The following is a 24897-nucleotide window of genomic DNA, read 5'->3' as shown; positions in this document are numbered from 1 at the left end:
CGCCAGCTATTACTGTTCCTGTTCGTCTATAGCTGACTTGGAGAATTACGGGAAATTGGCGTTGAATTTGAGCTGTTGATTTTAAAGCCGAAATAGAATTGGGGAAATTGCTTAATTAGTTCTGTGCTGATGAGGTTGTGGTTGGAGTAATTTTTGGTGTGTCGTCGTGAGGTTAGGAGTGGTGATCTGCAGATGGGGGGGGGGGTGCAGCGCTGGTGGGTGGGCTGTGTTGACGCTGCGAGTTCTGATCCCAGTGAGGCTACCTGGTCGAGGGACAGAGTACATGATTATAAATGAGATGAGATGAGGGTTAATGATGAGTCGGTTCTACTTTTGTTTGTGAGGTTGTTTGGGGGGGGGGGGTTGTCATGCTTAGTTTTAAGTTAGCACTATGTTATTGTTTCAACCCAAATTTTGTACCTTGGTCACTCTACATTTTGTCCCTGGGTCATTCCACATTTTGTTATTGGGTCGACCCAACCCAACCCTGAAAGCTATCACACCATACAACCCTTGTGATGACACTTCGCCCTTGTTTCACTGAGAAATAGATCAACTCTACTTCACCTTTGCGAACTACTTCCGCGTGTTAATAACTTCTTTTCATCAGATACGCTTCAATAGATTGTGACCCAAACCTTAGCCCTATCTTTCCAACTCACTGTCAACGTACAACTAAACAACTTCATGTTAACCTAATTGCAATGTATATTACGATATTTTTTATACGCGTAGTGTCACCCCCCCCCCCCCCATCCCCCGTTACTCGGATGTGCGCTCATCCGGGCGTGGCACCAATTTAAAAACTCGTTCAAGCTCGCTCAGCCTCGCTCTGGTGTCCATATAAAAAATTTAAACTTTTCGCTTATTAATAAAACAACGGAGGTCTTGTTACGGTTGGTTGGGAGGATTTTAGAGAGAGAAATTTACGTTTAACTGTGTGTGTAGATGGTGGATAGACAAGTGGTAGTCACATACACAACACACAGACAACTAAACACAACACACAACAAGCCACGAAACATGTATGACACAACACAAACACACACAATTATACACGACACTAGCATACTACACACAGCACACACGCGACACATATACGACAAACAGAACATATACACACACAACATAAGAATAAATACATACATGATTCATATTTTTTAACGTAAACAAATATCAGATGAAAAATACGAAACATGAGAACATAAAAACCAACATAAGACTCGTGTTCTCTCACATGCGACACATACACACCATACTCATATACCTCATACATGAGTACCTCACTATACACATACTCAGAATACACAAACACCTCATTCATGATTACATCACAACAATAAAACACACATTCAACGCTCACACATTCAACACAAAACACACAAAAAAACATCGCTTGCTCACACCATCAAGTAAATGACTCAGTGCCAAGCTTCTCCCCCACACACTAATCTCTAATTCCCTTCTTCACACCTGCCACACTCATTTCACACAACACATTTTTTATTTAGTTATAATAGAAGTAGGTGGGGGGGGGGGGGCTGGTTTATTTAAGTGGTTTTTAAAACAAAAAGTGGGATAACTCTAGGTTGGAATAGCGTCAGGTTTGGTAAAACTTGGAATTTTTTTTCATGAATCTAAGTGTGTAGAAGGAAAAAGATATTTAAGAGTTTATCTGCAAACTAATTGAACGATATTTTGGAAACTTTTATATCTTTTGAATGGAACAACATATTTATACAAAGAATTGGATTTTTGTTTAGGATAATTGTGTTTTAGTTCAGGGTTAGGATTATGTCCAGGATGAGAATTTAACAGCAGGTGTGTGGTGTATTGTGAGGATGAGAGAGTATGTTCATAATCCAGTGAGCTTGTCGTCTGGTATAAGAGAGTTTTGGCGCGGAACTGTCAGTTACAGATACTGAATGATCGTCTGTTAAAATTTACCGACGTGGGTTGAATATTACTTTGTTAGAATGCTGAAAGCCTTATCAAATACACTATATAATTACAAATCGTTAAAGACTTTTGTGATGTATCTATTTTAGTAGGGTACATAGTAAAATACCAACGAATGTTATTGCACTTTGATGTTTTTATCGAGTGATGGTAAAAAGGTATGGTTGTTTCAATAGGATTATGGCTAGGATTAAGTTAAAGATACTTATTCTTGACACTTCTACAAGTAATATCCTGGAACTCTTCAATGAAGGTTATGAAATGAAACAGCGATACGTTTATATGAAGCCAACACGACACAAATCTTCCCGAGTTATTTGATCTATAAATAGATGTACACGCATCAATGTCTGTACTTGGTGATAAATCCCCGATAGTGTACACAACTGTACGAGTACACAGTTTATAAATGTCGGCTTGTGGTTTCAGTATCAAATCTTAGCCGAGCAAGGGAGGTTACTCCAGATAATAAACAGTCGAAGTATTTTCATCTTCAGTAATGAACGTGTCATTGGGCGAGGGGGGAAGTCGTGAATCAAAAGTCTGACCTTCCCCTGGGGGTGGGGGGGTGGAGGGAGGTGGGGTGAAGGGGGTGTCTAGAGGGTTAATGCGATGACGTGCTGGGTGAGGTGGTAGGGGGGTTAATGTGTAATATGGCGCTGTGGATCGATGTGACATAAAACATCGGCGACAAGACAGGTAGCAGTGGGGTACCTGCTGGGGGGGGGGGGGTAGAGGTTGGGGAGGGGGGGGTAGAGGTTGGGGAGGGTGGCTAGAGTCATGATAAGGCATGGCGTTTATAGTCCTTGACCTACATGTTTACAAGCACTGCCCTTGTGATACAACACTTAGTTCTGTCCACGAAACTGCCCTTGACTAATACGTTGAGCACAAAGTCTACTTAAAAAAGACGCATGCGTTTATAGCTTTGCACACGTTTTATATAACCCAGTACGCAGTGTTTTAACAGTCAGCTGCCTTTAGTTTCAGTAACGTGATTAAGGTACCCATTTAATGCTGAGTGAACTCAGACACGTCCTTTAGATTAGAACCCGGGTCCAAATACGAGAAATTTCTCATTAGAAGTCGTTCGCTCGAATGCTTTTATACCATCTAGATCGTGGGTACTCCACTTATTGCTAATGCCACGAAGTACGTGGACATATATGTTGTATAGCTCAAGATGGGAGGTAACTCCGTTTTGTCAATTTTTGTTTTTTTGTTTTGGGAGCTAGCGGGTCTAAGTATTGTAGCTACGTATCGAGCCTATGAAAAGTTAGATGCATTATAGTTGGACTGGTTGAGTCCTGAACGTGCTGTATTGAGAGAGACAATATGTAGGTGGTCTAAAGAGCGGAGACTGAGCTAAATATTTTCACAATGCAGCTGTAAAGATCTAAAAGATCCATACCACACCCCCCCTCCCCGTCTACCAAAGTCTTCGTCTTTTCAAATAGAATTTACATTTATAGGAAAGAACTTTTACAGTACTTTTTTCTACATGAATATAGACGTATTTGTTCTATTTCTCTTACCCCTACCTCCACATCACAACTTGTAAAAACATCTTCTGAACGAACCACTGATTCGCTGTATTAAATTGCCGTCACGGCCAGGCGTTGCCCCGGCTATATATTAAATATGAATATAGATCTCAGACGATTGTGTTTTATTGCCTGGAACAAAAAAGACGCTCGCTGCCGCTCTCGACAAATAGAACGTGTCCAGCACTCGTGGAACAATGGCCACGCTCTGGAACCACAATGGCCGCTCTATGGCCCCACAATGGCCGCGCTATGGACCCACAATGGCCACACCCGTGAAGTACTCTTCAAAGCCAGATAACAAAACACGGGCTCAATAGAGCGCGCTGAGCGCGTTAAGCTCAGCTCGAGTCGAGGAAACGCGGAACTGTTTAAAATGTGTAAATAAAGGTACTGATGGCTTCGTGTTGTTTTTTACTTTCTCGTATATACGAAGTATAGAGAAAGTATTGTAATCGTGCACAAAAATCACTTGAAATTTTAACATCTTTCACCGTATTACACCTCAGTCCTTCATCACATCCGAAGTTTAGAGGACTTATTTTAATCGGGCAAAAATTATCAATCCAGATTTATCAAAACTAAGAGGTTTTATGCGTAATCCATGCTGAAAAACTGGGCTTTGCAATTCTGTCCGTATGTCTGTGTGTCTGTGTGTGTGTGTGTCCGTGTGTAAACACGATAACTTGAGTACCGTTACAGCTAGGTTGATGAAATTTCATATATAAGTATTTTATCAAAATCGTAGATCCGTATCAACTTTTGAGCGATTTTCAATAACCGGAAGTGGTACTTTTTCTACTTTGAATTTTTCAAAAGCCTGTAACTTGAGTACTATTTCAGATAGATAAATGAAATTCCACAAGTAAGTATAAGATCTAATTATCTACCTTATGTTAAATTTTGAGTAGCTTCCGTTGACCGGAAGTAGTAATTTACGCTACTTCCGATTTCTCAAAAAACTAATGTAAATTTATTAAGTACTAATACTATTGCGCACTATTATACACACCTTTATTAGGCGTTCGCTTGGTGCGCAATTGTTTTTTACTGAGATTCTATTCTATTTTTAAAAGTTTAAGTATTTAAAATGGATTAAAAATCATAACTATATCCCCAGTTACCATCCCCTGTTGTTTTATATAAGAATATTCGAGAAAGTTTAGGGGAGATCACTACCGGTTTATTTATTAAGAGGTGTATTCAGAATGGTTCTCAAAGTTTAGAAGTGACGTGGGTTGGATAATTTGATCAAAGCAAATTGTTATTTAAAATGTTAAAATTTAAACTATTATAGCAAATAAAAATGTTAATTACCAAATACGGATCTTATTTAGTAATGTAGTGACCTCTGTGAAAGATGTGTGGTCAAGCTTTAAGAGAAAACTTCACAAGACCCGAGTACTCATGCACTGGTTCGTGGTATGCCAGAAAGACGTGTAGGCGCATGTCGGTCAATGTGACTATTCCAATTTCGATGACAAATATTTTCTTTAGAGTTTAAGAGCAATCAACCATGCATGCTCAGCATCATGAAATACTCAGACAAATTAACTCATTGAAATAAAATCATCGTTAGACGGATTCATTAACTATATGGACGCGTGGTCAAACGGGAGCGTGTACGACTGTTAACCCAAAAGGCCCGAGTTTAAATTCCGTGCTTGAGTTCGTATGAGGTCCATCATTCCGCCAGTTCGTATGGGTACCTGACTCACGTTAGGGAAAGTAAAGGCGGCTGGGCATAGTTAGTGCTGAGCACATTAATGGTCCATATACTTAGGCTACGTAACTGTTTCAGCTCCCAGGTTCGAAAAGCTTCATTATTTCATCATGTATCTTGCCGCCTGCGATAAGAAATTTTATATATATATATATATATATATATATATATATATATATATATATATATATATATATATATATATATATATATATATACATGTGTCTGTATAATCGAGTAGTATACTAACATACTAAACTCTCAAACTACCTCTAAATAGAATACCTAAATAGTCATAGCTCAAATCACCAAAGCCCCCTAACGTCCCCTAACGTAACTCTCACAAAAGAAACACGATCAGCATGTATAAGATGCCGGCTCAAGTCCCTTGGTACCGTATTAACGGCTCGGTGTACAGAACCATTCTGTGAGTTCTCATTCTATAATCACCTCTCGCCGGCACCTCGGTTAATATGTTACTCGACTATACAATGGAGTCGGCACCGGCTGCCTTTACGGTCAGCGGGAGAACAACACAGCTATAAACTTCAGCCCCTGGGGCTCGGTCTTAGGTTACTCACCCTTATGTGAACTGTGTACACAGCCTTTTTAAAGTGTGTACTCACTCCTTTTTATATATGTACACACCCTGTGTTTAATATGTACCCGGCATTCTGTGAAATGTAGATCCACCCCTCTGTTAACAATGAACCCACCTCTCTATTAACTATGAACCCCCCCCCCCCCCAATCTTTTAACAATAAACCCACCCCTTTGTTAACTATAAACCCATTTTGTTAATGATGAACCCAACCCTCTGCCAGTTCTCCCCACCAAATGTCACCCCCATGTTCAAGTTAAGTGAGGAATCGGTGTGGTCTAGATTTACACGGGTTTACATGTGAAATTTCTTTTTCTTTTATGTCCATTATAATATGACTATAGAGAAAAAATCATACAACACAAACATCACATACAAAAGTGAAGTATCGTCTCCAGATTTGAGAGCTATTCAAGGTGGTCTAAATTTGCTCTTTGAAACAAACATTATGTTAATGTTGGTCAGAATGTTGTTTTTTTTTCATATGCATAATCACATATGCTTGCGAATTTTCGGAATGTAGAAATTATCAAAAGTTGTTGAAATGTTAAAAAGGTTTTGAAATGTTAAAAAGGTTTTGAAATGTTGAACAGGTTTTAAAATGTGAAAAGTTGTTTAAATGTTGAAAAGGTTTTGAAATGTATAAAACTTTTTTTTGAAATGTTGAAAAGGTTTTGAGGTGTTGCATAGTTGTTGTAATGTGTGCGTTACTCTTGTAAGTTGAAACATAATTCAAGCATCTCCATTACATAACACGTCTCTTACACGGCAAACCGAATTATGGACATCAGTTAGGATTATTGTTTTTATACCAGGGTATGCTTTAAGTTGATGAAAGGTCAATCAGAATACTTGACTTGGACAGGATTCGAACCCAGGACTTCAACACGAGCAATGACCTGCTGGAAGGTTGCGGTAAACTCGAGCTTTGATTACGGGTATCACGTGGTGCAGAACCACTGCAGTCAATTAAATAGTTGGACATTTTTCAAAGTCACTTCCTATAACTAATATGGCGGGGTATTGTTTTACGTCATTTCCGCTGGTGGGATTAAGGATATGATTTGCTGGGAAAAAATGTACTTCCGGTTTAATTCACACCGAGATTTTAATTTAAATGGAAGTTTAAATTCGAATAGAGGGCGTACGGTGAAGCAGATTTTAAGTTATTGATGTTTAATGTTCGTGCTTAGCTCACTGTGTGTGTTCGTGTAGTGCTCACGTTCTTAATGTTGTTGGTCTGTCATAGTGGGTAACTCATCTGTCATGGTGGGTACCTCGTCTGTCATGGTCGGTACCCCATCTGTCATGGTCGGTACCTCATCTGTCATGGTCGGTACCTTATCTGTCATGGTCGGTACCTCATCTGTCATGGTCGGTACCTCATCTGTCATGGTGGGTACCTCATCTGTCATGGTCGGTACCCCATCTGTCATGGTCGGTACCTCATCTGTCATGGTCGGTACCTTATCTGTCATGGTCGGTACCTCATCTGTCATGTTCGTTACCTCATCTGTCATGGTCGGTACCTCATCTGTCATGGTTAGTACCTCATCCGTCATGGTCGGTACCTCATCTGTCATGGTCGGTACCTCATCTGTCATTGTCGTACCTCATTTGTCATAATCGGTACCTGATCTGTCGTGGTCGGTACCTGATCTGTCGTGGTCTGTACCTCATCTATTATGTCCGGTACCTCATCTGTCATGGTCGATACCTCATCTGTCATGGTCGGTACCTCATCTTTCATTGTCTTACCTCATCTGTCATGGTCGGTACCTCATCTGTCATGGCGGTACCTCATCTGTCATGATCGGTACCTCATCTGTCATGGTCGGTACCTCATCTGTCATGGTCGGTATCTCATCTGTTATGGTCAGTACCTCTTGTTATTTTTGTAAGGCTAATAGTTCTGTTGTTTTATGTGGTTGGTTTGGTAACGTAATAAATAGGATAACGTAATCTAGAAGTCACATCCGGTGCTAGTTTCTGTATGACGTCATAGCATCCATGTAGTTATGAAGGGTACATGGCTAGGTTTGAGAAGAGTATAGCGGCTTGCTAACGAGATAATCGATTTTCTAAGCCAAGGTCAGAGGGACAGATTAGCTCTACTGCACCCGCTCTATGTTAGCGACAAGGCTAAGTGTACTATTACCCACTTACCGTGCCCTGATTATAAATATTACATCATAAGCACCGCATTAGCATATTACGGGAGATAAACGAAAAACGGTATATTTAAAGCGAGATAACTCTGGTTCTTGTTCACGCTCGAATTAACGCCCCTTTACTCCAATTTAATTGAAAAGCGTGCATACTATAAGTGTGTTTGTTGTGTATGCATTGTGGGTAATTTAAATGCTAATGTTCCGGGGTGTTGTCAATATTTAATGACTGCCCTCGTACGTGTCTACTGGTGCATGGAATTGAAACATGGAACAGGCACATAAAACAGGCACATGAAACAATGTATCTGATGGCACGGAACATACAGGTGTATGCGGGAGGCAGGTACAAAATGGATAAAATAAACTCGAGTGTAGAGGGGGGGGGGGGCAGGGAGATAGGGGGATGATGGGATTATAATCAAACAGGATGTGAGCCTCGCTTTGATGTTGGTTGTTGTTTTTTTTTCATCTGAGGGGGGTCTGAGTCATTCACAGCTTGTTGTTAGCCTGAAAAGTGTCATTTACTGTTGGATTATAAAGCTCATTGAATATATGTATATATATATATATATATATATATATATATATATATATATATATATATATATATATATATATATATATGCTGATATTACATTAGATATTCCTTCCCCACGTTATACCATATATATCTTATATATCATCAAATTAAAACTTGGACATGAAATTTTTTACTATTATAGATTAATATTATTTATGTAATTTACAAATTATATTGTATTACTTCTCACAAATGTAAACAGCAAATTATTTTTAACAGGTGTTTTCTTTTTCTTGTTTCAGATTCGACCTGTGAGTATTGCTTATCTTATCAGATGTAGTCTGCCTGGTACAGGTGTTATATCTACCTTATGTCATTGTTAGCTTGGCATGGGTTTAAATGTCATGACGACATGTGACATCTGTAGTTTGTGTCGTATGTTGCAGCTTACCTGTTTTACCTGTTTGACAACACTAATTAACTTTGCGCGTGAGTACATCCGTGTTGACATGACCTGGTTCAAACTAGAGCGTAAATGTAAACTCATTTTCTCGAATTGTACCTTTCACAAAGCGAACCTGTTAACTGCCCGTCATAAATGTACCTGTCACTACCTGCCATACACATACCCTGTTTTAACTACCTGTCATAAACATACCTCTCAATATCTGCTATATTCTACCTGCCCTAAATATAAACATGCCTGTCACTACTTAGACATACCTGTCACTACCTGTCATAAACATACCTGTACAGTACCTGCCATAAACATACCTGTACAGTACCTGTCATAAACATACATGGACACTACCTGTCATAAATATACCTATAAACTAAATGTCATAAACATACCTGTCACTACCTGTCATAAACACACCTCACCTTACCTGCAATAAACACACATGTGAAGCAGTTCATAACCACACCATTATATCACCTGTGTGTTGACAGCCATCGTGTGATATATCACAGGTGAGTTCTATTATTTAGCACCTCCCTGCTACATGCACGTGCCCCTACACCTGGGTCAGGCTGACCTGTGATTACAATCGTCTCCCGTCATGCCTAGCGAGTTAAACCGGGCGGAGGATGCTGTGTCGTTAAATAATGAATTAAATTGGTCTCTGTGTTCCTTTTGTTGTGTCCGGTGTGCGGTGTCCCGTTTCGCCGCGTCCGATTTCGTCGTGTCCAATTTCGCCGTATCCGATTTCGCCGTGTCCTGCTATGTCACGTGAAGTTTGAATTAGTCACGTGATTATACAGTACAAAAAGTAAAATTCCCATTTTTGATCCACATAGTCCATTAGGGCAGGTGAAGTAGAATTCCCCTGTTTATGTGACCTCGTAATATGAAGGGATAGTGTGGTCAGATCTATTCCCAGCACGCTATTACTTACCCTAACGTGAGTTAGGTGCCCATCAGAGCTGGGGTATTATCAGGACTTGAACCCGGGATTCGAACTCGAGACGATCGGGTTTGCAGTCGTATACTCTAATATCCAACCACACAGTCCCTTCCCGTCAGATGCGTAGCGAGGGGGGGGGGCGGGGGGCGACCTTAGGGGGGCGCCAAATTGAAAGTTTTAAGTGGGGGTGCAAATGAAAAGTTCGAGGGGGAGGGTGTAAATCAAAAGTTTGAGGGGGGTGCAAATGAAAAGTTCGAGGGGGGGGGGGGGTGCAAATCGAAAGTTTGTCCCCGGTCGCCGGGAAGGGTCGCTACGCCTCTGCTTCCCGTTGCTGTGGTATCATTTTATTTTTAGTTTCGGTGCTACAATAGTGACTTAACATTTACGAAACTACGGTAAATCTTTGTTTAGTTATTAGTGTACACAAAACAAATTTCCCATGTTATTTTAAGTGTGAAACTTTTTCTGAAGAGCAGAGTGACCGCTCATCTGTCTGTTATGTACGCCCGTTGCTTTCTTTATGTCCTGAAAATTCGCAATACGGGAAATAAAACGAGGTAAAAAAAACATTGGGGAAAACATAAGAGTATTTTTGTTTTTGATTCCATCAACTGAAAAAAAAATCACAAAAATATTATTTATTCCTGTGAAACTACAAAATATCAGTTCAAGACAACGTCATTTGATATATATATATATATATATATATATATATATATATATATATATATATATATATATATATATATATATATGGACATAAAATATAAAATGCTGAGAATCTCTTACATAAAGAAACATGTAATCACTGACTCTACCGCACTGAGCGATCAAAAAGAAAAACAAACAAGATCCAAAAAATAATATTTCCACTGTTAAACCCCTAGTCTGTAAGAAAGTTTAGCGTAAACCAATATCTGAATGGGAAAAAACAACCAAAATAAGACACCCCCCAACCCCTTTATACCCAACAAGGGGAAGAAATTCAATTGCATCTCACAAGGTCGATAACCAAATGTCAGACGTGTATGAGGGGACGCAACTCCGCTTGTGCGCATGCGCAAATAACCGGAAGTGATGCAAATTTATTCGTTTTTCGCCTCCCGCACCACGTCATAAATTGCGTCGTGCTTGCATAATCTACCGTGTTAGGTCATCATAAAATGTCTGCTTAACATGTCTGTCTGGGCGAATGGTAGGTCTTTATCAAATGTCTGTCTTAGCGAGTTTTAGGTCTTTGTCAAATGTCTGTCTCAGCGAGTGTTAGGTCTTCAAAAAAAATGTCTCTATAGGCGAGTGTTAGGTCTTTACAAATGTCTGTCTCAGCGAGTGGTAGGTCTTTATCTGGGCGAGTGTTAGGTCTTCGCAAATGTTTGTGTAAAATGTCTGTCTAAACGAATGTTAGGTCTTTAGAAAATGTTCTGCTTGCTTATCAAGTATATCTGGACGAGTGCTCTGTCATCATTGATGTATCCATTAGTTGTATTTGTTTACAAAACGCTTTAAGGATCAACTTTTTGTTGTTGATGTAAACACATACAGGGTTAAAATTACGTACTCTAATCTAATAAGTCTGAAATTCTCGAGTTCGGATCTGTGTTAGGACTTGTGAGACAACTCCGCTCTGACGGGTACCTGACTCATGGAAACAAAGGCGGCGGTTCATACTATCCCCTGAGCTAATTGAAACCAGAGTTTCTTCCAGGCATCTCTTCGGGAGGGGGGGGGGGGGGACAATGGCCCCAGAAGAAAGTCTACCCCCCCCCCCCCGAATGAAATGAAATTTATATTTAAAATATATACTTTTAACAGTGTCAGCCCCCCCCCCCCCCACCCGAAGAAAGTCTACCCCCCCCCCCCCCCCCCCCCAGAAAAAAAGTCTGGAAGAATTACTGATTGAAACAGATGAACTCTACTTCACCTACCCCGGGGATAGATGATGAATCTGGCAAGTGTACTGGGTTCACATTTTCTCCCCGGGGGGTCGGGCTGGCTGTAGGGGTAATGCGGACCTGTGTCCAGCTTCCAGTTTAGCATTGACCCAAGGCTGCATAGGTCAGACGTAGGTTGGTGATGGCCGGACCGACCAGCTGACGTAGATTGAATTAGTGGCCTCACAGAGGGGATGTTTAAACCAATTTATTGTGTCGTCACTAGAACGTCAGGTGGATCGTGGTGGGCTAATTTTGTTAACCAATACAAATGGAGGTTTTTTAAAAATTTTCGAAGAGAAAGTAAATCAAAATTGTAGCACTCAAATTTGTTCAGATATTTACAGATGGGGAAGGAAGGTATATCATTTATAAGCAGTGGCGTAGCCAGGATCGTCTCAAGGGGGGGGGGGGGCTCCAATTTTTACCCGGGGACAAACTTTCGATTTGCACCCCCTTCCCCTCAAACTTTCGATGTGCACCCCACCCCCCCCTTCTCATACTTTTTCTATATACCGAGGGGTCTATAGTGGGGGGGGGTCATGACCCCCCCCCCTAACCCCCCTGCCTACACCACTGTTTATAAGTCAAAGGAATTATATATAAAAATATTGATTAGCTTATCAATATATTTTATGTCTAGAAGGAATATTTTTATGATATGGATTGTGAACATCGTGTATAGTGGAGCATGTTTGTGTTTGTATAATAAAATACAGTCTTTAGGGATAATTGATAGTGGTAGTTAGACTGGAATCCCCAGGGGTAGAGGAAAGCAGGCCGGACAAGCAAGTACAGGAGGAGTTCAATAGAAGGTGAGACAAGGGATGCCGGGCTTACATGGGCGAAAATAAAGAAAGCTGCTCAAAACTGAGTCTAGTAAAGAGGTGTGGCTGCTGCCCTTTGCTCCCCAGGGGCCATAAGAATAAGCCAAGATAGGGAAGAGACGCTAGTAAGAGTGGCTATTGACAAAAGGTAATACCTAGTGACAAGTGATAATGACAAGTGACAGTGGCAAGTTGCAGGCCGTAGTGACAAAAGATATCTACATTCACCATTTAAATTGACACACAGCATTGACTAGTGACAGTGGCATATGACAGTAAACTATTTCAAGTGATTAGTAGCCCTGACAACTATAAACATCAGTGACAAAATGCAGCAACAAATGTCTCTACCAACAAACAAGTTAATGTATAAAGCAGATCCGCTGACTGGAATCATATATGAAAAAATTCAAACAAAATTATCCACACAAAATAAAACTATCGAACTTGAATAAACCCTGAGGAACTATCATTCATTTGATAACTAAAAACTCATTTAATTCTTCTAAGTTTTTCCACCGTACTTATCAGTTTATAATCATTTTAAATCTCAAGTTAATCCTTCGTAATCACACGATAATCCTCCTTAATCATGCGATAATAATTTTAATCAGAGGATAATTATTGGAATATCTTTTTTTCTGGGGTTTTTAATTTAGCTTATTGAGTCAGCAATGGACAGATTTTTTTCCGTCTATCCACCCTCGCCCCACCCCCCAGGGTTGCCTAAGGAAGTGACGGTGGTGGGGCTTCTAAGGGTACTCCATCGTCTGGAGTGGGCAGTATCTGTTGAAAGTAGTAGAGGGGGGGTGTAGGAGGGGGGGTGTAGGAGGGGGTGTATGAGGGGGGGGGGGGGTGTAGAAGGGGGGAATCTTGGGGAGATGTTCAGTAAATTGTTCATTGCAGGGCATGATATTGCACCAATTACACACACGCGCGCGCACACACACACACATACACACACACTCACACACGCACACACGACATGGCAGGGTATGACATTAAACATTAATATTGTCCCTAACTGATGTGATAATTAACAGACGTCTCCATGTGGAAAGATAATAAGGCTTCCTCACAAAGACGTATCGAGAAAAATAATAGGGCTTATTTTTTTTAATAGGGACACTTACCATTAACTATACAAATCCCCTAGTCAACTCTGTAGGCTGTGATTTTACAGACCTCCCTAGCTGCCCAGATAGGAACCTTATTGAGTCCGGAATGTAAACGCAGTTGGGGGTGTGGCACTAAAATCACAGTTCTATCATAGTTAAGAAGATAGTCTCTAATTCCTCTTTACCGGCTGGTCTAGATGAGTCGTCGTGGTCGGGTCGGTAAAGCTCATGGGTGCTAAACTGAAGTTCAGAGTTCGAACCCCCTGTCAGATGAGGCTCGATAGCTAGAGGGACCGCAACCCAAAGCTCCAAAATCAAACAACTGCTGCCTTGTAGTTTGTTCTTGGTTGGACAAAGGCTATGGGAGAAAATCCAAATAAGAAAGCAGGCTGAAATCACTCAATGGCACATAACCAGTTGACACGTATAAACTCTACTTAAAACACGTGTAAAGTCTATTGTGTTGGGAATCCATTCCAAAATTACAATTCAGAACGAAGAAGAAGTTAATACTTGTCCCTATGTTCTTTCTTGCTCTATCCTATTATCCTGTAAATATAAATCTGTGTTCAAAACAAACCATAAATCAGAGTCTATGTGAGGTTTATACAGAGGCGTAGCGACCCCTCCATAGCCGCGCCTCTGGATTTAAGTTCCATTGAAACAGCTAACATTAAAGCCTCCATGTACTGGGTATAAATGGTGGCTGGGAGACGCGTCATCAGGTGATACATAGTTCATGTGGGTTAGTGTGGCAAAGTGTTGCGAAGTGTGGCAAAGTGTGGCAAAGTGTGGATGTGACCTGGCTAGGCTTATGTAGGAATACATTATTGAAAGCGTCGTGTTTGGTGTAATGTGGTTAGCCGTACCTCGGACATGCGTACTACGTCAGAGTGATCTGTTGTGTAATCTTGCTCCGAGATAGGGGTTCTTGAAGTGGGGGTTGTTACTCTGCTTTCCACAACCCTTCACCCTTCTAACCCATCTCACTACACCCCTTCACCCACACCCATTTCCCCACACCCCTTCACACACACAACCCACGCACACACACACACACACACACACACACACACCACATCTCATACCCACACCCCTTCACCCTTCTACCCATCTCCTACCTAATCCCCCTGCAACCCCATCCGCCACCCACCCACCCTCTCCCCATTACACAAAAAAGTTAAATTACAACCTTTAGTACAATTGAAATGGTCGCTTTTAGTCGGAAGTCAATTCCTTTCCATAAACTTAATACCAGCACCCCCCCCCTCCAACCCATTTAGAGATTGACTATAATTCTAACCCTAACCTGGCTAACCCAACCAACATACAGTTTATCTTCGCAGGTCATACCAAACCCTAACCCTGCCGTATCTGTAACCTTGTATTTTTAGTACGAGAATTTTTCCTTCAAGCAGAATTAGCTAAAAAAATTCTCGCGACAATACTCATAATCCAGTCACAATCCCTAACAATCTTTCTACTTTACCTTAACCTAAAATCTTACTTACAAAATCAACCCCAATGGCAGTTTATACTTAAAAACCTTTCTACTTTTCCTTAAGCTTAACTCCTACTAACTAAAGTTTAAAAGGTTTAAAACAAAACACCACTGACCCACATATTCAACAAATGTGATAGCTGTTTGTTATTCTGTTTGCTTCAATCTAAAATTCCAGTTTTTGATTGTCCGTTTTTTTTTTAAAAAGTACCTGCTGAGGGTGTAGCTGTGTCGTAGACAGATAAGTCTATCAAATGTGGAGCCAAGCAGACGCTGGTTTCCTCGTGGGTACCACCAGTGGGTACCGCCAGTGGGTACCGCCAGTGGGTACCGCCAGTGGGTACCGTCAGTGGGTATCGCCAGTGGGTACCGCCAGTGGGTACCACTAGTGGGTACCACTAGTCACTAGTGGTTATCACCAGTGGGTACAGCCAGTGGGTGCCGCCAGTGGGTAGCGCCAGTGGGTACCGCCAGTGGGTACCACTAGTGGGTACCATTAGTCACTAGTGGTTATCACCAGTGGGTGCCGCCAGTGGGTAGCGCCAGTGGGTACCAACAGTGGGTACCGCCAGTGGGTACCAACAGTGGGTACCAACAGTGGGTACGAACAGTGGGTACCACCATGTATCTACCGCGGGTTCCCTTGTGGGTACCACCATGTATCTAACGCGGGTTCCCAAGTGGGTACCACCACGAATCTACCGCGGGTTCCCTTGTGGGTACCACCATGTATCTAACGCGGGTTCCCTAGTGGGTACCACCACGAATCTACCGCGGGTTCCCTTGTGGGTACCACCATGTATCTAACGCGGGTTCCCTCATGGGTACCACAACGTATACAACGCGGGTTCCCTCATGGGTACCACAACGTATACAACGCGGGTTCCCTATTGGGTACCACCACGCATCTAATGTGCTTATCGAACACAACACCGACCTACACAGACCCGTGAAAAAAAAAACGTGAAGGGGACAATACTCTCTGGAAATAATTCTCACAGTTATTGTCCCTGGTTAAATTCACACGGGAGTTGTCTTTTCCTGTTCGGCTCACGCTGGGGCTTCACGTGCCGAAGAGTGGTGACGTCAAGAAAGATGGCGGCGCAGGGAAACGGAGATGTTGACCGGCGTGAAATGGATGACCGGCATTTTCCGGGTAACCTGAGGTGGTCACGTGTTTCCCGTCGACCCGGGGTTTAGCAAGGTTGTCCGGAAAATGCATGAGAATTCTCAGATTTAGTTTCCTGCGATGTTGAACTAAAGCAGGATCAATACTTGATGGTGCCATTGGGTTGTTTAACAATTGATTATTTAAGGGGGGGGGGGGGGGGGAGGTGTTTATCATCTTGAGTTACCTCTCTCGTCGCGTGTGAAGTAAGGGAGAGAAGTAAGATAACACAGAGAGTACTCAGCTTAAAGAGGACCTTGATACAGTGTTGACTTAATCACGTGATACCTGCGATAGCTAACCACGTGATGTATTTCATCCAATAGATGATAAGCAGGGTTTATTGATCGTCGCTTCGTGATGTTACAGAGCCCAGGATCCTTCCCATTGAATAGGTTGAGCCCACTTACGTGCTTGCGATTTGAAGTAGTAAGCCGATCTGCGCATGCGTTAACCTCGTAGTCAGTAGAAAGCATTTCCGGTTCCGAGTTCTAGAACCATGTGATGTACCTTTACTGTTCTGGAACGTGGGACATCGTAATTCGTCTTGGGACTTTGAAGAACATTGTGATTTATTTTAGGCCATCCATTATAGGCCATCTTGTACTGTGGATGGCCATTTTGGGATATCAACGGCCCTTCGTGGATCATTGTGGGTCAGTGTTTGAGTATCCGATTGTATCCAACATGTTTGAGTATCCACTTGTATCCAACATGTTGAGTATCCACTTGTATCGAACATGTTTGAGTATCCACTTGTATCCAACATGTTGAGTATCCACTTGTATCCAACATGTTTGAGTATCCACTTGTATCCAACATGTTGAGTATCCACTTGTATCCAACATGATTGAGTAACCAATTGTTTTAACGTACATGAACATCGGCTCTAGGTAGGCGTTCAACATGTATCTCCGTCTAGATACTCTCTGCGTTTTCAGACGAAGACCTAATGTCGAAACGTCATCTGATTAATGAGTATCTATTTTCAAAACACTTCAGTGTTTTTTTTAATGTATTGCTTATGATCATGTTAAAAGCAATTTAATCGAAGATTGTAAACATTGAAACATTAATTCAAGTATACAATCTCACTACAAAACACTTTTCATAATAGTTTCTTACTTGACAGCTATATAAACAAACATTCTCAGTTAACGTAATGAAAGCCTTTAAAAACTAACTTGACTTTTTCAAATCTGTCGATCCACTGAACAGGTGAAGTAGAGTTAATTTTCTTTGAGCTCGGCATACGAGAAATGGGTATCTGAGGTTAGGAAAAATAAATGTGGCTGGGCATAGTGATGACCACACCATCCCTTCATATACCGAGGTCAAGAAATATATGAACTCTACTTCACCTGCCCAAATAATCGCTAGGTCTAAAGAGTAATCTTTCATTAATTTAGTGTATTTGGTGACATCTTGTAGACACCATGTCAGGACCGAGATCCGAACTCGAGAATTCCGGGTTAGTAGTAGGACCACGGCGCTTCACCTTGGCCAGTATCCTCTCTTCCACTGTTATCGATGTTCTAATTCCCTTCCTTGTTCACCAGATTTCCATAACTCTATTTTGGTACAGCTCCCAGCGTCAAATAGATCTAACCTTGGTGCCCTCATTATCAAATTCCTCACGCCCCTTGTTCTCTCCCCTCGCGATTTCCTCATTCCGTGACAAATATTTAATCACGTGACCATAATATTGAATTGGCGCTTTTCTACATCGGTATGTAAATACTGGAGCTTTTTTTCTTTCTCGTTCCGATATCTATTGGTCTCCCTTGTTCTATTTATAGAGTAGATGGCGATGAGGGAAGTAACCGATGTGTTGTTATTGTCTTGAGGTTTGTATTGCGTGTCAAGGTATTGATACGTTCGTGTTCGTATTCAGGGGTAACTCTGTTTACAAAAAATAAAATACGCCACATCCCGGTTAATGATCTTGTTGGTGACCTTGTTGTTTTGTTTTGTTGTGTCCAGTGTACGAACTGTGTCAGAGAAACATGAGGAGGCTACTGGTCACCTTGGATACACACACACACACAAACACACACACACACATACACGCACGCACATACACACACGTACACACACACACAAGCACACGCAGATATAATTATAATTTTATATATATATATATATATATATATATATATATATATATATATATATATATATATATATATATATATATGTTTGTGTGTGTAGGCCTATGTATACGCCCTATACAATAACATACTAGAAATAAAAGAAAACTAATTAAGATTATATGTACAAGTGTAATGACATGTGTGTGTATGCGCGGGTGTGTGTATAAACCGTACATAAAATTAAAACAAATCAGAATGTTCTCAACCAATCGCCAATCAGCTTTAGCCTGCAGGTGAACAGTAATTAACACACGGTCGCTACATTATCACGTGACTGATGATTTAATTAATTTTAAAACGCCACATCTGTAATCAGATATCAATGATGTTTTATTAATTTATTCATTTTTGAATCGGTACCTTTTGGTTATTGTTTTAAATGGTTATGTAACCAGTGTTACATACATGGTGTATGCTAAACCGGATGGATATGTGTGTGAGATTTTTAAACTGTCCGTTGATATATGTTGTAAAATAACGTTACATGTCCATTATGGAGTACAAGTTCATTCTTGTTTGAAAAATACCTTGACAATCAACAAGGGCTCACTGATAATCAATTATTTTTTCTAATTCCTTCATTAGTTTAATCAATTAACTATTAGGTGGGTTTTATTTGGGTGAACTATAATTATGCTTTAATTGATTTTAATTGATCCATTTTAACCCAAAAAAAACGTAAAACATTGTAAGGATTAATGCTGAGTAGAAAAATTGTTTTCAACCCTTGTTTCTAGAAGTACATTGAGATTGTTATTGAAAAATTTAAAAATTGAGAGTTTGTGTTATGGATAGCTCCGTGTCCTGTCATTCTTCTATATATTTCTACGTACTGGTGAGTATTACTACATTATTATGGGATGGTGTGGCCTAGCGCTAGAGCTCTAGACTTCTCACCAGAAAGACTCGACATTATCTTTAAATCATGGTCCAAACCTCCCTGAATCCATCCAACTCTGATGGGTGCCTATCTCACGTTATGGAAAAACTTGGGGGCTGGGTATAGTGCTGACCACATCTCTTCATAGTCTTCTTCATCGGCGCAATGGATCGCTAGGTTTAAAGAGGATTCTTTACTTATTACTACTATATTATAAACAAGAATAACTTGTCAGAAGTAAGTTAACAAAGCAATTTTCAGTAGAATACTAGTGTTGTTAATTATCGATTTATGATCATCATTTTATTGTTATCGTAATTTGGGTAAGTAATTTGTGTAAGTTCATGTATTACTTTAGTAACTCTTCAATGAATACATCCAACAATGTAGTCTACCCTATCGCTTACATTAAAGCCCCCCCCCCATCTGTTCACCTCAAACACTCCACATGTTCTGTTTTACCACACCCCTCCCCAACAATCTACCCCCACCCTCCGGACGCACACACACACATGCACACATACATGCGCGCACACACACACACACACACACACACACACACACACACACACACACACCATCCCCACTGGTTTCAGCTTAAGTTAAAGTGTAGGTCCATGGCCGGCCTATGACGTCACATCCCCCCCAAAGACCGAGCACCGGGGCTTTTCTCACTATCTCCCCTGGAACACGAGTACATTCTGGCACCAGGAATAGATTCTAGTCGAGGGCCAGAATTTCCGAGAGAGACTTAATGCTGGCCCTAAGCGATTGAGAAATGTAAAAACCTATGTATAGATGGCGAAATGTAAAAACCTATGTATAGATGGCGAAATGTAAAAACCTATGTATAGATGGCGAAATGTAAAAACCTATGTATAGATGGCGAAATGTAAAAACCTATGTATAGAAGGTAAAATGTAACAACCTATGTGTAGATGGTGAAATATAAAAACATATATATATATATATATATATATATATATATATATATATATATAGGGATGTGAGTTTATGGGAGGGGTTATAACCCTACCTAACCCCCCCTTGCCTACGCCACTGCATTCAGGTACTGTCGTCATGCGCGCTACCTTTTGACCACACCTCCACCTATTGATAAATTGTAATCAAGTTAGAGATATATTCAACGTTTCCATTACATTATTTGAATGATTTGTTCATAGCGTGATTCGTTATCCCCTGGATAACTCCGAAACTATTTAGTTACATTTTACTCAGTAGTTATGGCGCTTGTCATATAATGCTCCTGAATGTACTTACTAAACTGTATGTGCTAGAAGTATGTTTTGAAAGTATTCAAAAGGGTGATAATGTATACTCTCAAACCTATTTCTAACAAGGTAGTATGCAGTTAATACTGAATTGTAAATACTATCGTGTACACTCTAAGCATTGTATTTTGATTTAAGTAATTATGTTTACAACCTAATTATGTTAATAATGATGTATGTACTATAATTTACACATGAATGAATGTATTTTGGTGTGAATACTATGATTTACTTTTTAGCTATTGTACTGCAATGTAAGTACTACCGCAACCTAATCAATGTACTCTGATGTACCTACCATAGCTTGAAAGGTTTACTCTGCTCTTGTTAAGTCTATTTGTCGTGTCCGGCAAACAAGCCGGTATTTTCCGGCAGAAAATGTGTCACGGTTAAAGACAATGATGTGCCGTGTAGCGATGGAGAAGACGATAGAGAGAGCGACGTAATTAAGGAGGAGAACACAAAATAACAGATGGGTGTGGGGGGGGGGGGGATGCAAACGCTTACAGATCACCGGACAGTGCGGAGAGAAAAGGTCAGCGGTAACGAAAGGAAAGATATTTATTATTGCCTCCCTTGATTTAATTTGACGGAGTTGTCTTTCTTGGTTTTGTGGAGTAATTGGGTCACAAGGGAGACGACGTTGGAGCACAGCGTGTACAGGACTTGGGAATTTTTCTTTTTTTTAAATTAATACAACGCGGTGGAGGTGGTTTTATTTTGTTTTATTTTTTTTTTTTTTTAGAAATGTGATGAGTTTGGTGTGTGAACGTGCGATGATGTACGGTGTGAGAATGTTTTGATTTAAAATTTCTTTCAGGGGAAGTAACACTTCCGTCATGTGTGATGTATTTCTCTGAGATATATTTCTATTGACGGTTTAAACCAATTATTTCTGATGTCTTGTTAAATGTCCATACCGTTGTCTGGTTTATAGAATGTTGACAGCTGTCTTTGGCGACTTCATAGTCATCTGTCAAATGTCCGTAAAACAGGCATAGAGAAAAATTAGCAACACACAAGTTATATTAGGTGTCTTAATATAATTGGGAGGGGGGTGGTCTTTCAAATGACAAAGTATTACTGATATTTCAGTATTATTACAAAACAATATACACACACACACACACATATATATATATATATATATATGTATATATATATATGTATATATATATATATATATATATATATATATATATATATATATATATATATATATATATATCAGGAGTCTAGCCGACAACGAGACCAATAGCTGTGATAATGTTTAGAGCAACTGGCCAATATGTTCCATGTTTAGATCAACTGGCCAATATGTTCCATGTTTTGCAGACTCGCAGAGTTTAAAAGCTGACGCTGGCTGAACTAGACGAGCCTGAGGGTGAGGGTTGGGCAGACGAGTAGGGTGGGGGTGAGGTGGTTTCTATGGAGCGAAGAGTGGGCGGGGAGGGGGGATGAAACAGTTGTGGCCGGGGAGGGAAAAATATGAATTGGGAGATAATGAGGATGGGATATAGAAGGTTTAAAAAATATCGGATTGAGTTAAGCGCAGGGATTGAATTCGTATGATGATGAAAATGTGTTTAAGTAGTGGGAGATTACAGGGCGGGGCGGGAGGGAGGGAGGGAAGAGGGAAGAAGATGTGGGTGGATGTGAATGTTTCATTTTGTGAATGTTCTGTTTTACATGGTTTTATGTGAAGATAATGTGTTTTAAGAATGTGCGTGGTAAATGGACTAGAATAGAAGTGGACCTAAAGACTACCCAAGCATTAATACATAACTTAAAATTGTATTTGTTCCGGCTAGGCTCTGTCCTGTAAAAAAAAAGCACAGTTAACGTTATAAACAAGATTTGATCTCACTGCTTTAATCGTTTGTGAATCATACTTTAATGTATTATTTTTTTAACGCTAATAAAAAACATTAAAGTTTTTTAAAACGTATTATACCTGAGAGTATTTACAATTTTAAATGTCAAATGCTTATTGACTTATTTTTTAAACCTTCATTCCGGATTGGCGGAACAGTTACTACACTTTTCGTAGCTATAGAATTCAAACACAAATTTCTTTTTAAAAAATAGCATACAATTACAAATAAATGTAATGAACCTAAACCACTGAAGCATTTGTCACAATTGAAAATGTGTGTTGCTTATAAAATTTCAAATATCACCGTGCGATAGTAAGTATACTACACATAGTCGCCTGCCGTCAAAAGCCCAGTGCACAACCTCTCATACTCATTTTTTAAATAAACCTCAACCACCCCCCTTCTCTTATTACATTTGTGAATCTACTCCTGTAATTTTAAAACGTGAATGTTTTTAAATAAACATCTCAATTCTTATTTTAATGGGTGTGTAAAAAAAAAAAAGTTAAAAACCGTAAACACGATCAGGGCCGCTAGCAGTGTTCCCTCTAAGCTGCGCGGCTGCGCGGCCGCGCAGCACTTTCAAATGTGCCGCGCAGACATTTTCTGATGCCGCGCACAGATTATCAGAACGTCGGGCAAGCCTGATTCACTAAAAAAATTGAATTAAGCGACATTTTTAGTACCTGTTTTGTTAAACGAACAGTCTTTGTGTTTTGAGGCCTCGACCAAACTGATACTTAAAGCTTGTGACCCCTGGGGGAGGGGGTGACCTCGGTTGTCATACCACAGGTCTAGTTAATGACTTAACTCTCAACTGAGCGGGGCGGGTACCGATGTGATGTCTGGGTGACACTCCCTCTGCTTGATTTAATGGTTTACCCCAAAACTGACCGTAAAAGGGATTGTGGCTAGTAGCTGACCATGCAAGGTTTTATTTTCTATTGTCACTGCCCTCTCCCATCTCCCAACCCCACCCACCTCCTTGATACTATGACGGTTTATTCAAGTCAAATGCAAATTCTAGGTTACTTAAGGTGGATGTGTTTTACTCTGTTTGGTTTAAGGATTTATATACTGTATATCCAATTCTTGGGATTATTACGTGCACCTGGATCGAACTGTTTCAGTATTCAAAGACTGGTTTAGTAAATAAGGAATAAAAGTTTACTACTCAGTGCTTTTTGAAAATGTTGAAAAGAAAAATGTGTGTAACAAGCGGTAAAACAATGCAGCAAAAAAAAAGCGAGAGATTCGTTTAAACTGGAATGGCTCAAAGTTAAAGTAACAACCGATACGCCAGATTCTAAGAATGTTTCAGTTGAATTAGAAAGCATCTATGAATATTTAGATGAGATTGGACTGAAGTGTAAGTTCTTTGCTGCTAGTACTTGTAACAAAACCAACAAAGACAACGAATTTGTCACAGGAAAGCGTTGGGAATCATGAAAGCTTGACTAATGTAAACGTCATTTATTGTCTCGTGTTCACGAAGAAAATGTTGCGATTTTGTACACCCGCTCAAATGGGACTGGTCTTAAACGTCTGCTGGTTGAAAGTAACACTGAGCGAGAAGAACGAATTGAACAAAATGAGCGCCAGCGTTCAAACGAGTATCAAGTTCGAATACTAATGGATAATGTTCTTCTCGCCATTAGGATGAACGCCTCCATGCTGTCGGTACAACTGATTCAGAACCACACGAGGAAGTATGTTTCTATACCAGACAGTTGGCAGAACTTCGAGTAGCATCGTTCCACACGCTTATAGTTGATGAAAGTACTGACATAACAGTACATAAAATGCTGATCCTTTATTTTAAATTTCGTCCAGTCAATTCTTTATTCTACAAAACCGTTTTTGGTGGGATAATTCAGCTTACCGCATGTGATGCCTCAGCTCTGGAGGCAGCCATAACACAGTACTACACTGAACATCAACTTGACATGAACCGCTTGGTAATGATAACATCAGACGGGGCATCGGTTATGTTAGGCCGTAGGAAGGGATTAGCTGCTTTACTGAAGGCTAAGGTCCCCTATCTTGTTGAACAGCACTGTGTTGCTCATCGATAAGACTTGGCACTTTCTGACGCTTGGAAAGATGTTAATTTGTTTAAAAATATTGAGGTTCTCTTACGCAGTTTACATTTTATTTAGTCGATCTTCGGTTAAAAAGGGCGCACTTGAAGAATTGGCCAAGATGCATGATATGGATGTAATTTCT

This window comes from Physella acuta, unplaced genomic scaffold, assembly GCF_028476545.2.
Source record: "Physella acuta isolate Inbredline_101_S28 unplaced genomic scaffold, ASM2847654v3 ptg000231l, whole genome shotgun sequence".
Taxonomy (NCBI): Eukaryota; Metazoa; Mollusca; class Gastropoda; family Physidae; genus Physella; species Physella acuta.
This window is presented reverse-complemented; position numbering follows the sequence as displayed.